This window comes from Ptychodera flava, chromosome 2, assembly GCF_041260155.1.
Source record: "Ptychodera flava strain L36383 chromosome 2, AS_Pfla_20210202, whole genome shotgun sequence".
NCBI lineage: Eukaryota > Metazoa > Hemichordata > Enteropneusta > Ptychoderidae > Ptychodera > Ptychodera flava.
In genome coordinates, this window is record NC_091929.1 from 8,929,934 (window position 1) to 8,949,610 (window position 19,677).

General features: G+C 37.8%; 1 long non-coding RNA gene across 1 annotated transcript; it reads left to right on the forward strand.

The window, feature by feature from the left end:
• The first annotated feature begins 6,917 nt into the window (after positions 1-6,917).
• LOC139152755 (uncharacterized) lies at positions 6,918-17,584 on the forward strand. The gene is made up of 3 exons (XR_011556700.1): positions 6,918-7,170; positions 7,940-8,109; positions 16,590-17,584. It is a non-coding gene; the product is annotated as an uncharacterized lncRNA (long non-coding RNA).
• The last annotated feature ends 2,093 nt before the right edge of the window (positions 17,585-19,677 follow it).

Here is a 19,677-nt window from a genome sequence, read left to right on the forward strand (position 1 = left end):
CGAACGGGGACTATTTTCTAGTAAACTCATTTTCACGCCTACGACATTTTATTGCTTAATGTACAAGGCAGTGGTATTTTTTTAAGAATTTTCATTAGTTCTACGCATGAATTTTTTGATCGAAAAATTGATGCTTTGTAAAGTTTGGTTAAACATCCAATGTATTCACTTTTTTCCGGACGTTTTTTGATGAAAGTCATATGGTCAACCCGGTCAATGTAGTATCATTCGACTCTTAATGGTACGAAATGTGACAAACTGTCTGCCGACCCCTATCGACCCCAGGCGTTTTCACGTAATTGGGGCTTTCTTTCTGCCTACTTTTAGCGATTTTCTAAAATGAGGACGCCTTATGTAAACATAGCCAGGCCGCTGGGCCTGCAGCTGGGGGCCGGGGCAGCAGGTCACCTCGACCCTGTCCGTTCGACCCACGGTCCCTCCTGTGGAGGGACGTGTTCGACCCAAGTAATTCACACCCTCTTGCCGTTGTTTGTGGTTAAATCAATCCCGGTGCCTTAGTCACTTCGACCTCAGTCACTTTTCATGTTACATGTACCTGACAACGTTTTAAGGTAGTACGCTACCATTCTATATAGGAGAGCGCCCTCTTTTGTCCAGAAGATGTACATGTTCCTCTTAGACTACCTAACCTGGTGAGCGTGAATAACAGGACAAAATGGCAAAAAATCATGCTAGTGACCTTATAATATTTCTTTCAGAAGTTTTTATGAATTAAAAGTACCGAAATTATGTTTTTGCACTGAAAAATCGACAGTTATTTTTATTTTGAAAGATCAGGAGAGAATAATTAACAATTGTAGCTCTGACATAATATCAGTAAGCTAGAGGGTCAAATCGCAGGTCTAACAAAATTCACCTTTTTTCGTCACTTTTTGCTGTTTAGTAAGAAAATTTGCGTGGTGACCCAACTTTTTTTTGCTTCTAAATCAAAGAACACTGTCTGTTTGATAGATATTGCTGTACTTTTTAACATTTTGAAAATTATTTTGTACATTTATATGAAGTTTATATTTTTAAAAAAGACTAATTTTACAGTTAAATGATAAATTTAGGGTCTAATATTTAATTTTTAAGACAAGACATCACAAATTTTAGTTGATTGTCCTAATTCAGCTGTCCTGGCGATGCAAAAAATGTAGTATGCACACTGGGATCTGTTAATCGTTTGCGATAAAATAAAGATTCTGCTGGTAAGTGCAAATTTCGCAAAATTGGAGATTTAGTGGTTTTCTGTCAATTTTGGCATGTGTTTTTTAAAAAATTTTGCATGGGTACCCCATATTTTTTTCATATCTTTGCAATGTACACATAAAGATTACTTCAGAAAAGTCAACTTCAAGAATGTCCCAACATTTTTTGGAATGGTAGCATACCTCCTTAATGAGTACATTACGCAACTTGCTTCTGTGAAAAAAACTACTGGCTTCGCTAAGGACTGTGAAAAATATGATACTTGTGGGAGGCCTGGGGTACCCCGGCCCCATTTTCATTTACTGACTACGGAACGTGTCATACTTAAGTGGGGATGGATAAAGCATGTCATTTACTGATTTTTGGACTTGGCATTCGTCGTTATCGCAATTACTTGCCATGTGTGGCAAGATTGGATGAGCGAAGCCGATCCGCTTGCCTTGGTGTCTTGACGCCAAATGAGCGTATTTCCGGTTTAGGCGTTAGCCTTACAGCAATGCATTATAGGATATCTTCCAGGGCGGCGTGGGGGATAACCAAACGTTGGAGTCACACGGGATCTCGAATCCCCTATTGTCCGTGGAGGCGTTGATCGCTAAGAAGGCACGACTACCGTACCTGACCGGGGATCATGCATCTCAAAATTTAGTCTGGTTAATGAAGATGAGGACGGTAGGAATTAACAGAACGATAACAAAAAAAATGTTCGAAACAAATACTGTTGATGATTTATTTTACGCTGAATTATTCGAACTTTTACATCTGTTTGCAATTATATTTTGTTTTAGGATTTTCTCTGACCCTATTAAGGTAATATGCACCTCGAAAAGGAAAGACTTAAACTTTTGCTCTAACTTTCCTCAAGGGATCTTTCAATCATTCTCTTTCAAAATCAAGAATAAAAATAGGGGGTCACCGTGCAAATTTTGGTACTAGAGAAACAAATTACCCAAGATTTACCGATATTAGAAATTCAAAATGGCCGCCATCCCAGTGTTAACTCTATGGAGAAAAATAAAAATTTTCGAATTTCGAAAAACAAAGCCGGTGAAAAGTTTTCTTTCACCAAGAGCTTTAAAATGAACCCCCACATGTGGTATATCAGAAGAGAATTGTAAAAGTTTGAGAGTCCGAATGTCTGTCCCCGAGGTGCGTTCTACCTTAAGGCAAACGTTCGAAACATAGCACTTCAATCTCCCTATAAATATTTTAGAGCGTCAAGTTCAACATTACATGTTTCCTGGCTTCTAGCTCGTGTCAGCCCTGACGACGATGACGTAAGGGCTATGGTATCAAACATAATCTCTTACTGTATCAATATGCTGGTAGGTCTAGAGTCACTCGATAAGATATGAATTGTTGATCACTAAAGTCTGTATGAAAACTTTTCCACGTGGCTTAATTCTCTTTTTCACTATGAAATTCACCATGACTTGGCGTTCTCACTGTGAAAACTGGTGTAGAGTCGGGGCAATTACAGTTAAAATCGATCAACAAGTCACATCTGCCTAAAATATTAATCCGTGCCTTTCCTACGGCGAAAGCTCGTCCTGAATTCAGTTTGACAATTCCCCTGCACCGACTTTCTAGAAACACCAGTCTTTTGATATTTGCATCGGGGACCAGTTTATTAAAACCGCTGAACTTGGTTCATTCATGCAATCAATTACCAATAAACATAATCTAAATAAAAATATGATCAAAAGTTTGACTAAAAATGTTGCACAAGATTTTGATGAATTGATATGCTTTGAATTACCACTGTTAAACATTTAATCCCTGACAATCATGATCTCTTGCAGCAGTGATTGCTAGTTCCGCTGTCATGGTCATTAAGCCACACATTCATTTTACTGGTCAAAATGAAAACATATATAAGAAACTTGAGAATGTTTGTACAAAATGTTTCTCTGTGTGTTTAGAGAATACATATCCGCCTTTTGTGTAAGTGAAGAAGATACGAGTATTGAACTACTTTTGCTCAACATTGTCTAACGAAAGCCTACAAGTCGATATTCTTTCGAATCAGTTGTCTGTAGTGACAACATCTTGGACTTTTGAGAATATTTCTATTTACTTATTCTCCAGCCAAAGTCACCGTCGTCAGTGCTGGATGAGCTGGAGAAATCACTTGAAAATGTACTTTCACTTTGCAAACCCGATGACCAAGTCCTCATTTGTGGTGATTTTAATTTATCGGACATTACTTGGGACAAGACTAATGGCGGCCATAATATTCAACCTTCTTCTTGGAGCAGTCGGAACTCCAACCTTTTCATTGAAATGCTCAATGAATATAATTTATTCCAAGTCAGTACATTTAACACTTGCAATAACCATCAACTGGATTTGGTATTGTGTAACGACCCTGATTGTGTTCAGGTCTCTACAACTGATCCAGCTGTTTCATCAGACCATCTCGCATTATCTTGCTCCATCAACATACCTGACACTGCAAAAGGTGTTAAATGTCCGGAGAGATCGATACATAATTATCGTGAAGCTAATTTTGACCATCTTCGGGATCTTATCAGCATGTGTCCATGGACTTTACTCAGAGGAACAAACAACATCGACGAAACAACAGATCTATTCTACGACATGTTGACTGCGTGCATCGACGACTGCGTTCCAAAAATTAAAATTCGCCCAAGAAAATATCCGCACTGGTTTACATCTGATATTATTTGTCTGTTACGAGAAAAAAAATGAAGCACACAAACGATACAAAGCATCAAAAACAGAAGACGCGTACACAGCATTCAAAGAACTACGAAAGGAATTTCAACAAGCCAAGAAGCTCGCATACAATGATTACCTCGATGACGTACAAGATCAAATAGTAACAAATAGTAAACGCTTTTGGTCTTTCATAAATAATAGACGCAATTCTCGTTCTTTCCCAACGTCTCTTACGCATGACGGGATCAGTGCTGTTACACCACCCGATATGGCTGAACTTTTTAATAGGTATTTTAAGTCTGTTTTTAGTACTGATAATTGTGATGTTGTCCCTGAATGCGAACCTTTTGTTAACGATTGTTTAAACAATGTCATTATTACTGTTGATGAAGTGACTAACATTTTAAACAACTTAAACCCTAATAAGGCTCTAGGTCCTGATGGGATACCCGCCAGAGTCATTCGTACTTGTTCACAACCGCTTGCTCTACCGCTTACGTTGATTTTTAACAAGTCACTTCAGATTGGTGTTTTTCCGTGTCTGTTCAAAAGAGGTAATATTGTTCCGGTCTATAAATCTGGCCTTCGTAATGAGGCCTGTAATTACCGGCCAATCTCACTTCTCCCTATTTTTAGTAAAGTTTTTGAAAAAGCTGTCTTTCCCCACATTTATAAACACGTGCAGAACGCACTGGCCGACAATCAGCACGGATTTGTTAGGGGCGCTCCACTGTCACCAACCTTGTTTCTTACACAGACCATTTATCCAGAGTTATTAATGATCGTGGCCAAGTTGATTCTATTTACCTTGATTTCAGTAAAGCCTTTGACTCAGTCAATCATAGACTTCTACTGCATAAACTCTCCCACTTTGGCATTCATAGTAACATTTTGAATTGGTTCTACTCATATCTTAGTAATAGAGTGCAGCGTGTGGTACTTAATGGGCACTTCTCCTCATGGAGTAAAGTAACTTCTGGTGTACCTCAAGGGTCTCAGTTAGGTCCGCTTCTATTTGTTCTCTATGTTAATGATATTAGTTCTTCAGTTTCAAGTTTCATGTCATTGTATGCAGACAATTCAAAATTTTATAGGCAAATTTCTAACAACTCGGACTGCAGTTCTCTCCAACAAGACCTTAACCACATTGAGAGATGGTGCACGACATGGAAACTAAAACTGAATTTTAAAAAATGTATGGTTATTTCCTTTACGAACAAGAAAACTCACATTATGTATGATTATAGTATTAATGGTGACAATTTATGCAGAGTAACATCAGTTAAAGACCTTGGTGTTCTTCTCACCCAAAATCTAAACTACTCTGCGCACATTAATACAATTACTGTAAAAGCTTTCAAGCTGCTAGGTTTTATAAAACGTAACTCACGTAATTTTAGCAATGTCAACACCCTCAAAACCCTGTATATAACACTTGTCCGGAGCCAGCTTGAGTATGCCAGTCAAGTATGGTCTCCACACCAGCTGTATCTCATTCACCGTCTCGAAAGAGTTCAGTGTAAATTTCTCAAATACTTGTGCGGTAAAACTGGCATAACCTACTCATCTGGCTACTACAACCAACTCTGTACCTTCTTCAAAATCTCATCTCTACAAGAGCGTAGGAGTTTTATGGATGCCACCTTCTTTTACAAATGTATGTTCTCTTTTTATAACAGTCCGAAATTCTAGAGCGTATCTGTCTGCATGTGCCTTCTCGCACTCTGCGCTCAAAACAACATTTTAAACCTAATGTATCAAGAGTCATTGCTCATTCCTCAGCATTTTTACAGAGAACTATGAAAAATTTGAATAGTATTTTAAACAATGAGACTTTTGATATTTTTAATTGTAACTATGGGCAATTTCGCAGATTTTTATTTAATAATGTCTATTCTTTTTAGATCTGTTTTTTTACCAATGCTTGTTTTTTTTAACTGTGTTGTTACTGTCTTTGTTTCATTGTTGTGCTCTTTGTTAGTTTCTTTTTCTTTTGTTGGAACTGTAATTGGGCGAAAGCCCGTTGTTCCCAGCCAGTAAATAAATAAATAAATAAATAAATATAATAATAGTCGCGCCAGCGGCTTACTGACTACGCATGCGCATATTCATAATATACCATTAGTCTGGTTCCCTGACCCATTTCCCCGGTAGAGGGCGTGGGGAAATATAGGGTCAGGTACGGCTAATGTAAACATGGACGCTATTGGTTTAAAAATAAAACAAGCTGTGATTGGATGAAAGTAACACTTGTAACTTTCTCTCATCTTTCTTGGGTTTCGCACTTTCAGGCTCACTTGACACCAACTTCTTGTTTGTGCCACAAAGCCGTGGAGGTAGAAAGAAAGACTTTCTACCTCCATGATTTAGCCACTGTTAGCACACCTCTTAATACTTTTAGAACGTCGACATGATGCCTGGCATTTTTCACGAAATTCGGACACCATTCTATCCATCGAAATCAATCGTCGTTCACAGTTCCAACATAGTTTACTTTCAATTAGCTGTGATATCGCAGCAGTACTTGTGGCGGTATCGAACGTGCTCTGGTCATTGGGGTCACGCCACAGTCGGCGATGACCTCAATGACCCTAGCGCGTTCGATACACGCAACAAGTACTGCTGCGATATCACAGCCAGCCTTCAATCACCTCTATTTCCCCGTACTTCTGGATTAATCCTTTCAGTTTATGTTTCCCGTCTCGTGTGCCAATGTTTTTGGTTCGGATACCAGTGTTCGAACATAATTCTGATCCAGTCGAATTTTGACCGGCGTTTTCATGGTAGCAGCCATATTTGTTGTAGCATGTTCTGTCAGGTGACTAACCTCCGCCATCTTGAACAAATTCTGTTCAAGATGGCTACCCGGTACCTGACCCTATATTTCCCCACGCCCTCTACCGGGGAAATGGGTCAGGGAACCAGACTAAATATACTATGCGAGTAACCGGAAGTGTACCCACGCCGCCCTGGAAGATATCCCAGAATCCACCACTTCATCTTCGCTTCAAATTTGGATAGGGGTAGTGCGCACGACAGGGAGCCTGTCACCTGGGAAATGGAATGTGTCATGTGGGAATGCTCACGTTTAGTCACGGAATATGAGATCAAAGGTCATAGGCCAGGCTTTTGCGCAAGCGCTTCCCTCAAATAACTATTGCTGTTCGTACATGCTGCATTCAATTGTACAGTCTTCTCCGCTAGGTACCGTACGCTGTGAGATCAAACCCGATTGAAACCACCGTGTTAATAGCAGAGAAAGTGCATGAGCACAAAGTGAGTATCATTTTTTATCAGTCATTTGTGATAGATTTGTAACAGAAGGGAACGAGACGCAACAACTGTTGCAGCACTCTAAACCGACTCAGAGCAAATCGTGCGAGGTCCACGTGTATGTGTATGTACTTACTGATTTACTACTTGATCGCTGACTGGAGATAGGGAAAAAGGAGTTATTATGGTCACTGCCATGTACGACTACCGTCAGTGAACCATGGACGGACGCGTGCAATTTACAGGTACGAGCATGCTACAGAGCTGTGTTTGGCGTAATTTATGGATAGAGGTTCATGCATATACCTTCTACATTTTGGGGCCTGTGTCTCAAAGACATCTTGAAGTTAATAACAAAACAAAAGATAATGTGGCAGTCAACGTCAACCTCCACCCTCCCCATCTTTGGGCATAGTGGGGCTTTGGAAATAGTGTAATGAAATTTGTCAAATATCCCAACCCTGGGCAAGACAATATGGAAAATCCCCACTTAATACAAGTAAATTCTCCACCCAATGGGAGGGTCATTTTTAAATTGTATGCAAGTCCGTGTAAGTCACTAAGTGACTATGGGGATCAATATGAGGCAATTGCCCCACCTGCTCGGCCATAGTTTCATGGCAAACGCAGTCTAATCTCCAAAATTTGTCCCTTGTCGCCCGAGGTGGTGTTCCTAGGGGATCACATTGACTGCTGCTTAATTCTTTCATGAATGTTGGCTAATCAAGGAAAAGAAAGGCAGCATTAATTCAAATATTTTGTCTCACTTTAGGATGCATACTTCAATAACAAAACGCAATAATGCCGATAGCATTATGAGCTGTGGACAGGGTGAAATGTTATGCTCCATTTGCCCGCAAAGGATGTTCAAACCCACAGCCAATCCATGGAGAATCAAGAAACACTTATCGGCCCATTTAAAATCATCAATACCATATGGAGGTAGGCAGCTAAATGTACATTGTCAATGTTCTTTGCTGAGGAAAGTCTTTTACAAAATATGTTGTGTAAATGTTTGTTATTTTTACTAGCAGTCAAAAAGAATTGGTAAATTGCCGATTCAAGCAAAGTTTTGTCATTTTCAGTCCACAAACTTCAATGTCCCAAACTCTTCTTACACAGTGAAGGATGCTCCTTTACAATGTAAATCAATTGCTGTTTTGAAAAGTTAATATCATATTATGCTTATATTTCCCCTCGTCATATCTTAGTCGTAAAAATACTAATTAAGTATTGGAAGGGGTGTCTAAAGTTTTCAACCATCATTATTTTTACAAACCAGTTTCCTCTGATAATTTCATTCATCAATTCAAATTAACAGCATTTGGAGTCACAAAACTACCTCTAGTTCTTATAGATTTTCCTCACATCTACTACCAATAAAAGGCAGTAATTCCTCAATGTCTAACTTGTCATGATACTTCAGTCAAAGTTAAACCGTACCAGGCAAGTAACATAAATGACATGGGACTTTAATCTCTCAATTGATATAGAGATCAATAGTAGTCACAATCTTCATGCTGCTGTCTCTCATAGGGGAATAGAGAGTTTCTCAACACAGCTCCAACCCCTGTATTGTTTGTTTAAAATATCTTCTCGTATATTTTAACCTTTCCTTACCTATTCAAAACCCTTTTTAATTATTACACTTGCATTTTGTTGTAGCCATTGTAATTTAGACCTCTTCGGAGTCACACACGTGTCACATGGGAATGGAGAGTTTTTCAACACAGCTCCAACCACAATATTGTGTGTCTGACAAATCTTCTCCTATCTTTTAAGTTTTCCTCACCTATTTTGAACCCATTTTAATTATAACATTTGAATTTTCTGGTATCACTTGTAATTTAGACCTTTGGGAGTCACACACCTGTCACGTGGGAATGGAGAGTTTCTCAACACAGCTCCAACCACAATCTTTTGTGTCTGACACATCTTCTCCTATCTTTAAAGCTTTCCTCATCTATTTTGAACCCCTTTCAATTATTACATTTCAATTTTGTTCTATCACTTGTAATTTAGACCTTTGGGAGTCACACACCTGTCACGTGGGAATGGAGACTTTCTTTACACAGCTCCAACCACAATATTTTGTTTCTGACACATCTTCTCCTATCTTTTAAGTTTTCCTCACCTATTCTGAACCCCTTTCAATTATTACATTTGAATTTTGTTCTATCACTGGTAATTTAGACCTTTGGGAGTCACACACCTGTCACGTGGGAATGGAGAGTTTCTGAACTCAGCTGCAACCACAATATTTTGTGTCTGACACATCTTCTCCCATCTTTTAAGCTTTCCTCACCTATTCTGAACCCCTTTCAATTATTACATTTGAATTTTGTGGTATCACTTGTAATTTAGACCTTTGGGAGTCACACACCTGTCACGTGGGAATTGGGACTTTCTATACATAGCTCCAACCACAATATTTTGTGTCTGACACATCTTCTTCTATCTTTTAAGCTTTCCTCACCTATTCTGAACCCCTTTCAATTATTACATTTGAATTTTGATCTATCACTTGTCATTTAGACCTTTGGGAGTCACACACCTGTCACGTGGGAATGGAGAGTTTCTCAACACAGCTCCAACCACAATCTTTTGTGTCTGACACATCTTCTCCCATCTTTTAATTTTTCTCACCTATTCTGAACCCCTTTCAATTATTACATTTGAATTTTGTGGTATCACTTGTAATTTAGACCTTTGGGAGTCACACACCTGTCACGTGGGAATGGAGAGTTTCCATACACAGCTCCAACCACAATATTTTGTGTCTGACACATCTTCTTCTATCTTTAAGCTTTCCTCACCTATTCTGAACCCCTTTCAATTATTACATTTGAATTTTGTTCTATCCCTTGTAATTTAGACCTTTGGGAGTCACTCACCTGTCACGTGGGAACGGGGACTTTCTATACACAGCTCCAACCACAATATTTTGTGTCTGACACATCTTCTTCTATCTTTTAAGCTTTCCTCACCTATTCTGATCCCCTTTTAATCATTACATTTGAATTTTGTATTATCACTTGTAATTTAGACCTTTGGGAGTCACACACCTGTCACGTGGGAATAGAGAGTTTCTCAACACAGCTCCAACCACAATCTTTTGAGTCTGACACATCTTCTTCTATCTTTTAAGTTTTCCTCACCTATTCTGAACCCTTTTTAATCATTACATTTGAATTTTGTCTATCACTGTAATTTAGACCTTTGGGAGTCACACACCTGTCACGTGGGAATGGAGAGTTCTTGAACTCAGCTGCAACCACAATCTTTTGTGTCTGACACATCTTCTTCTATCTTTTAAGCTTTCCTCACCTATTCTGAACCCCTTTCAATTATTACATTTGAATTTTGAGGTATCACTTGTAATTTAGACCTTTGGGAGTCACACACCTGTCACGTGGGAATTGGGACTTTCTATCATAGCTCCAACCACAATATTTTGTGTCTGACACATCTTCTCTATCTTTTAAGCTTTCCTCACCTATTCTGAACCCCTTTCAATTATTACATTTGAATTTTGATCTATCACTTGTCATTTAGACCTTTGGGAGTCACACACCTGTCACGTGGGAATGGAGAGTTTCCATACATAGCTCCAACAACAATCTTTTGTGTCTGACACATCTTCTCCCATCTTTTAATTTTTCATCACCTATTCTGAACCCCTTTCAATTATTACATTTGAATTTTGTGGTATCACTTGTAATTTAGACCTTTGGGAGTCACACACCTGTCACGTGGGAATGGAGAGTTTCCATACATAGCTCCAACCACAATATTTTGTGTCTGACACATCTTCTTCTATCTTATAAGCTTTCCTCACCTATTCTCAACCCCTTTCAATTATTACATTTGAATTTTGTTCTGTCCCTTGTAATTTAGACCTTTGGGAGTCACTCACCTGTCACGTGGGAATGGAGAGTTTCTTTACACAGACCAAACCACAATATTGTGTGTCTGACACATCTTCTTCTATCTTTTAAGCTTTACTCACCTATTCTGAACCCCTTTCAATTATTACATTTGAATTTTGTGGTATCACTTGTAATTTAGACCTTTGGGAGTCACTCACCTGTCACGTGGGAACGGGGACTTTCTATACACAGCTCCAACCACAATATTTTGTGTCTGACACATCTTCTTCTATCTTTTAAGCTTTCCTCACCTATTCTGAACCCCTTTCAATTATTACATTTGAATTTTGTGGTATCACTTGTAATTTAGACCTTTGGGAGTCACACACCTGTCACGTGGGAATGGAGAGTTTCTCAACACAGCTCCAACCACAATATTTTGTGTCTGACACATCTTCTCCTATCTTTTAAGTTTTCCTCACCTATTCTGAACCCCTTTCAATTATTACATTTGAATTTTGTTCTATCACTGGTAATTTAGACCTTGGGAGTCACACACCTGTCACGTGGGAATGGAGAGTTTCTCAACTCAGCTCCAACCACAATCTTTTGTGTCTGACACATCTTCTCCTATCTTTTAAGCTTTCCTCACCTATTCTGAACCCCTTTCAATTATTACATTTGAATTTTGTGGTATCACTTGTAATTTAGACCTTTGGAGTCACACACCTGTCACGTGGGAATTGGGACTTTCTATACATAGCTCCAACCACAATATTTTGTGTCTGACACATCTTCTTCTATCTTTTAAGCTTTCCTCACCTATTCTGAACCCCTTTCAATTATTACATTTGAATTTTGATCTATCACTTGTCATTTAGACCTTTGGGAGTCACACACCTGTCACGTGGGAATGGAGAGTTTCCAACACAGCTCCAACACAATCTTTTGTGTCTGACACATCTTCTCCCATCTTTAATTTTTCATCACCTATTCTGAACCCCTTTCAATTATTACATTTGAATTTTGTGGTATCACTTGTAATTTAGACCTTTGGGAGTCACACACCTGTCACGGTGGAATGGAGAGTTTCCATACATAGCTCCAACCACAATATTTTGTGTCTGACACATCTTCTTCTATCTTATAAGCTTTCCTCACCTATTCTCAACCCCTTTCAATTATTACATTTGAATTTTGTTCTGTCCCTTGTAATTTAGACCTTTGGGAGACACTCACCTGTCACGTGGGAACGGGGACTTTCTCATACACAGCTCCAACCACAATATTTTGTGTCTGACACATCTTCTCTATCTTTTAAGCTTTCCTCACCTATTTTGAACCCTTTCAATTATTACATTTGAATTTTGTGGTATCACTTGTAATTTAGACCTTTGGGAGTCACACACCTGTCACGTGGGAATGGAGAGTTTCTCAACACAGCTCCAACCACAATATTTTGTGTCTGACACATCTTCTCCTATCTTTTAAGTTTTCCTCACCTATTCTGAACCCCTTTCAATTATTACATTTGAATTTTGTTCTATCACTGGTAATTTAGACCTTTGGGAGTCACACACCTGTCACGTGGGAATGGAGAGTTTCTGAACTCAGCTGCAACCACAATATTTTGTGTCTGACACATCTTCTCCCATCTTTTAAGCTTTCCTCACCTATTCTGAACCCCTTTCAATTATTACATTTGAATTTTGTGGTATCACTTGTAATTTAGACCTTTGGGAGTCACACACCTGTCACGTGGGAATTGGGACTTTCTATACATAGCTCCAACCACAATATTTTGTGTCTGACACATCTTCTTCTATCTTTTAAGCTTTCCTCACCTATTCTGAACCCCTTTCAATTATTACATTTGAATTTTGATCTATCACTTGTCATTTAGACCTTTGGGAGTCACACACCTGTCACGTGGGAATGGAGAGTTTCCATACATAGCTCCAACAACAATCTTTTGTGTCTGACACATCTTCTCCCATCTTTTAATTTTTCATCACCTATTCTGAACCCCTTTCAATTATTACATTTGAATTTTGTGGTATCACTTGTAATTTAGACCTTTGGGAGTCACACACCTGTCACGTGGGAATGGAGAGTTTCCATACATAGCTCCAACCACAATATTTTGTGTCTGACACATCTTCTTCTATCTTATAAGCTTTCCTCACCTATTCTCAACCCCTTTCAATTATTACATTTGAATTTTGTTCTGTCCCTTGTAATTTAGACCTTTGGGAGTCACTCACCTGTCACGTGGGAACGGGGACTTTCTATACACAGCTCCAACCACAATATTTTGTGTCTGACACATCTTCTTCTATCTTTTAAGCTTTCCTCACCTATTCTGAACCCCTTTCAATTATTACATTTGAATTTTGTGGTATCACTTGTAATTTAGACCTTTGGGAGTCACACACCTGTCACGTTGAATGGAGAGTTTCTCAACACAGCTCCAACCACAATATTTTGTGTCTGACACATCTTCTCCTATCTTTTAAGTTTTCCTCACCTATTCTGTACCCTTTCAATTATTACATTTGAATTTTGTTCTATCACTGGTAATTTAGACCTTTGGGAGTCACACACCTGTCACGTGGGAATGGAGAGTTTCTGAACTCAGCTGCAACCACAATATTTTGTGTCTGACACATCTTCTCCCATCTTTTAAGCTTTCCTCACCTATTCTGAACCCCTTTCAATTATTACATTTGAATTTTGTGGTATCACTTGTAATTTAGACCTTTGGGAGTCACACACCTGTCACGTGGGAATTGGGAGTTTCTCAACACAGCTCCAACCACAATATTTTGTGTCTGACACATCTTCTTCTATCTTTTAAGCTTTCCTCACCTATTCTGAACCCCTTTCAATTATTACATTTGAATTTTGATCTATCACTTGTCATTTAGACCTTTGGGAGTCACACACCTGTCACGTGGGAATGGAGAGTTTCCATACATAGCTCCAACAACAATCTTTTGTGTCTGACACATCTTCTCCCATCTTTTAATTTTTCATCACCTATTCTGAACCCCTTTCAATTATTACATTTGAATTTTGTGGTATCACTTGTAATTTAGACCTTTGGGAGTCACACACCTGTCACGTGGGAATGGAGAGTTTCCATACATAGCTCCAACCACAATATTTTGTGTCTGACACATCTTCTTCTATCTTTTAAGCTTTCCTCACCTATTCTGAACCCCTTTCAATTATTACATTTGAATTTTGTTCTGTCCCTTGTAATTTAGACCTTTGGGAGTCACTCACCTGTCACGTGGGAACGGGGACTTTCTATACACAGCTCCAACCACAATATTTTGTGTCTGACACATCTTTCTTATCTTTTAAGCTTTCCTCACCTATTCTGAACCCCTTTCATTATTACATTTGAATTTTGTGGTATCACTTGTAATTTAGACCTTTGGGAGTCACACACCTGTCACGTGGGAATAGAGAGTTTCTCAACACAGCTCCAACCACAATATTTTGTGTCTGACACATCTTCTCCTATCTTTTAAGTTTTCCTCACCTATTCTGTACCCTTTCATTATTACATTTGAATTTTGTTCTATCACTGGTAATTTAGACCTTTGGGAGTCACACACCTGTCACGTGGGAATGGAGAGTTTCTGAACTCAGCTGCAACCACAATATTTTGTGTCTGACACATCTTCTCCCATCTTTTAAGCTTTCCTCACCTATTCTGAACCCCTTTCAATTATTACATTTGAATTTTGTGGTATCACTTGTAATTTAGACCTTTGGGAGTCACACACCTGTCACGTGGGAATTGGAGACTTCTCTAACATAGCTCCAACCACAATATTTTGTGTCTGACACATCTTCTTCTATCTTTTAAGCTTTCCTCACCTATTCTGAACCCCTTTCAATTATTACATTTGAATTTTGATCTATCACTTGTCATTTAGACCTTTGGGAGTCACACACCTGTCACGTGGGAATGGAGAGTTTCTATACACAGCACCAACCACAATATTTTGTGTCTGACACATCTTCTTCTATCTTTTAAGCTTTCTCACCTATTCTGAACCCCTTTCAATTATTACAGTTGAATTTCGTGGTATCACTTGTAATTTAGGCCTATGGGAGTCACACACCTGTCACGTGGGAATGGACAGTTTCTCAACACAGCTCCAACCAAACTATTTAGTGTCTGACACATCTTGTCCTATCTTTTAAGTTTTCCTCACCTATTCTGAACCCCTTTTAATTATTACATTTGAATTTTGTTCTATCAGTTGTAATTTAGACCTTTGGGAGTCACACACCTGTCACGTGGGAATGGAGGGTTTCTTAACTCAGCTCCAACCACAATCTTTTGTGTCTGACACATCTTCTCCTATCTTTTAAGTTTTCCTCATCTATTCTGAACCATTTTAATTATAACATTTTCATTTTCTGGTATCACTTGTAATTTAGACCTTTGGGAGTTCACACACCTGTCATGTGGGAATGGAGAGTTCTCACAAGACAGGTCCAACCACCATATTTGTGTGTATTAACACAGTCTTCTCCTTTTGTTTTAAGTTTTCCTCACCTATTCCGAACCCCTTTTAATCATTACATTTGAATTTTGATCTATCACTTGTCATTTAGACCTTTGGGAGTCACACACCTGTCACGTGGGAATGGAGAGTTTCTCAACACAGCTCCAACCCCCATATTTTGTGTCTCACACAACTTCTCCTATCTTTTAAGTTTTCCTGACCTATTCCGAACCCTTTGTAATTTAGACCTTTCGGAGTCACACACCTGTCAAGTGGGAATGGAGAGTCTCAACATATCTCCAGCCACTATAATGCTGTGACTTATTCTTGATCTCCTACATTTATGTTTTTGTGAGCTATTCTGAACCAGTTTGAATAATCAATTTGGAATTTTAGTTATCTCTTGACATTTGGAGCTGTCGGAGTCACACACCTGTCACATGGGAATGGAGACTCTCAACACTTCTCCAAACACTATAATGTTGTAACTCATCAATTTTCTCCTTCATTTTATGTTTTTATGAGCTATTCAAAACCAGTTTGAGCAATGACATTGGAATTTTATCTGTATTGCTATTTGGCCCTGGGTCGGAGTCATACACCTGTCACGTGGGAATGGAGTCTCTCTCATACCACATAAAACCTCATAATGACCATCATCCTTGCCACTTATACCAAAACTTTCACAAACTGTGCATGAATCTCTTGTAACAATACTCACAGCAATCATGTAGATAGCAAGATAATGGGAATTTTAACATTCAGTCAATTTTAAATTCTGTGAGCAATAAGAAATAATGATGATGTAACTTAGTCTATTATGCACTCACTAAACATATTTCCTGAACAGCTGATGTGTTGTAAGAGTATTTTGAAGAGACATTGATTTGAGAAAGTCATAATGCATTTTATCATACACTTTAACACCTCTTACCATCCCCCGTCAAAACATCAGATTTTCATTGTTGCAAAACACTACACAGGTATTAAGTTGTCTTGCTGTGTTTTTCTTTTTTGTACTCAGATTTGCAGTTGACTATGTAGACTAGGTACTTTGCAAAGAAGCAGTTGTCTTGTGTCAAGAAGGAAAGGCATAAGCCTGAAGATGCAGACATTAGCTTTGTATAGTAATAGAGATTTTGCACATATGACGGTTGGGTGAAAAGTTTTGAGCCTAACTATGAAGGAGCAATGCCAGATCAATGAAGCTTGGTTTGAATATATTTCAACTCTTCAGATGACAACCTAGAAAAGGGACAAAATATCAATGGAGAGAACTATTCTAACCTGTTGAGGGAGTTTCGGGAGGCTGACAAAAATACGACGAGGGAAAGTTGAGAAAAGGTGTCTTGTTCCATCTGGACAATGCTCCACCTCACAAGTCAGTCATTGACATGGCAACAGTGCATGACTGCGGCTTCAAACTCATTCTACGTGCCACCATACTCTCCTGACCTAGCACCCTCAGACTTTCATCTCTTCCCCCACATGAAGAAATAGTTAGCTGAAAAGCATTTTGTGTTTTTAAGGCATTTTTTGTCATTTTTGGTCAAAAATCTTTTTCATAAAACAATAATTGTCATAGCTTTGATATTTAGTATACAGGTTCAAAGAGGTTATCAACATGTAATATATTCAAAATATGATAAAATGTACAATTTTATAATTTTGGAGCAATATTTGCCATTTTTGGTTAAAAATTGTGTTTCTAAAATCCTGCTTGTCTGATAGCTTTGATATTTGGTATACAGGTTCCTATGGTCATCCTTGTGTGATATATTGACATTGTGATGAAATCTTCTATTTTATATTTTGACACAAGTTTTACCATTTATTGTCAAAAACTTTGTTTCGCAAAAGTTACTCATCTAATAGCATTTTTGTCAAACTGCCTGAATAAGTGTCCACCTAGTGTCAGAGACGGATTGCAAAGACACTGTATAAATGACAGTTTTCTATGCTTGCTACTGATGAATGTCTGTGTAAATATGGATCTGTAATGAAACATTCTTCTGTCATAACAATAATGATAACAATACATGGTATTGCCAAGGGACCTCTGCACTCAGTATATGTTTGGTGTAATGCTATGTACGTCCTCTATACTGTCCATGCCTAAAGTAGCTACAGGAACTTTGATCCTATGTTTCATTGTTCTCCTTGTGTAACGGTAGTTCTAGTCTGTTTTTTATACATCACTGTATTTACACAAAATGAATACAACCTGAAAAACTCCTGCATGGTAAGCCATGACAATGTTGTATTACCTATGTGGTCCAGTATTTTCAAATAGCTCAACGTAGTACACTCTGACTCAAAATATTTAGCTATGAAGTATTTCACATGTACTTACATATTTGCTCTGCCTTCAAATGCATGATTGACATAGCTACGTCTAGAACACTACAGTATGTATTCACAAAATGGGGAACACGATTAGAAACAAGAAGTGACATACATGTGAAACACAAAGTTCAGTTCTAAAGAGAACAAGTGATTGATCTTCATGAAACTTGTGGAAAGAGCATTGGTTGCACTGAACTGTTAGCAGAACAGGAAACAGGCAAGCTGTGTAAAAGAGTTGCCAACAATGTCAAATGCAATTATCGTCTAGGCTGTAAATGATTAAACAGGGAAACTCAAGCAAATTGCTAAAACTCTACCAGATTTTGTTGAAACTTTGATGCAGGTTCTTTATGGTGATTCCAGTCACATTTGTTCAACTTGTGGTTACAGTTTTGAAAATTGTCTTATGTATTTAGGATCTGTTTGTCCCATTGCTATGGAAGTTGAAATGCATGTTCCTAAAGATGACCTCCAGTACCTAAGTTGGAGACCTTATTTGCTTTTGTCATTCTTTTTTTTTCTGGTTTAAATATTTCTTGAATGGACCAATTGAAACAATGTGAGCTTGACGGTATTTTTTATCATTGCGCTGGGTGACCCATTTGTTGTTTGATTTTATAATACTGTCCATGTAGCTGTAGCTGAATTTGACCTTATTTCTTTTGAGAACTTTTGTAATTTGCAATCCTTACATATATGTTATTTACAATATATATATATATATATATATATATATATATATATATATATATATATATATATATATATATATGTATGCATGCAAGTCCATCCACTTCAAAAACCTACCATCTTAGTATTTGATGTACAGGAGTGGAGATAAGAATTGGTTCCAATGACAATTTCAGTGCCAAAAATATACAAATGAAAGGGGAAGTTCACCAAGGATGATTTTGACAGTGGACATATTATTATAAGTGATTCATTGTTTATGCAAGGATACTCAGTATAAACAAAAGTTACGTAAATACTAGCCTGGTTTAAGCGTGGGTGAGTGGAAGATGGTCCCTTCCATATCACATAATGCAAACTCCAAGCTTGGAGCTTTTTTCCATGATTCAAATTACATGGGCAACTTCATATACTATTTCTATTGGTTTTTGTAAAAAATCTGTGAGTTATAAATGGCGAAAAAAGCTTTCACGGGGTAAATGACTACAAAGTTAGCACATATTTAAAAATCATTCTTGGTGAATTTCCCCTTTCATTAAAAAAAGGAATAAAACAGCAAATAGCTAAAACTCTGTAACCACAGACCAGCTTTGGTTGAGACTTGGTATGCAGGTTCTTTAAGGTGACAAGTCACTTTTGTTAAAATTGTGGTTAAATTTTTATAGTTGTAGTTTTGTGCAATTTTCAAGTTTTTTGTCAAAAATATTCTTCCCATTGATTTGAAATTTTGAAGACATGGGGCTAGTTTCTGTCATATATATTAAAATTGTGGTTAAATTTTCATAAATTTTATATAGTATATGAAACATATTTACCATCTACCATTATCTTTTGTTCAAAAATCATTTTCTCCAAAAAGTTTTTGTCAGATGCGGCTTCGAAACATGTGTGCTTGATTCTGGGATTGTCTTCTGTCTTAGTTCTTAAAATCGTAGTAAAATTTTCATCTTTGTATTTTTGGGCATTCTTTCGCATTTGTGGTCAAAAAGTAATTTTCTCTGATTTAATGATTTAATGATTTATGGTAGGTAAAATTTATTGTAAGACCTTCAATATTTGTAAGAATTAGTGTATGA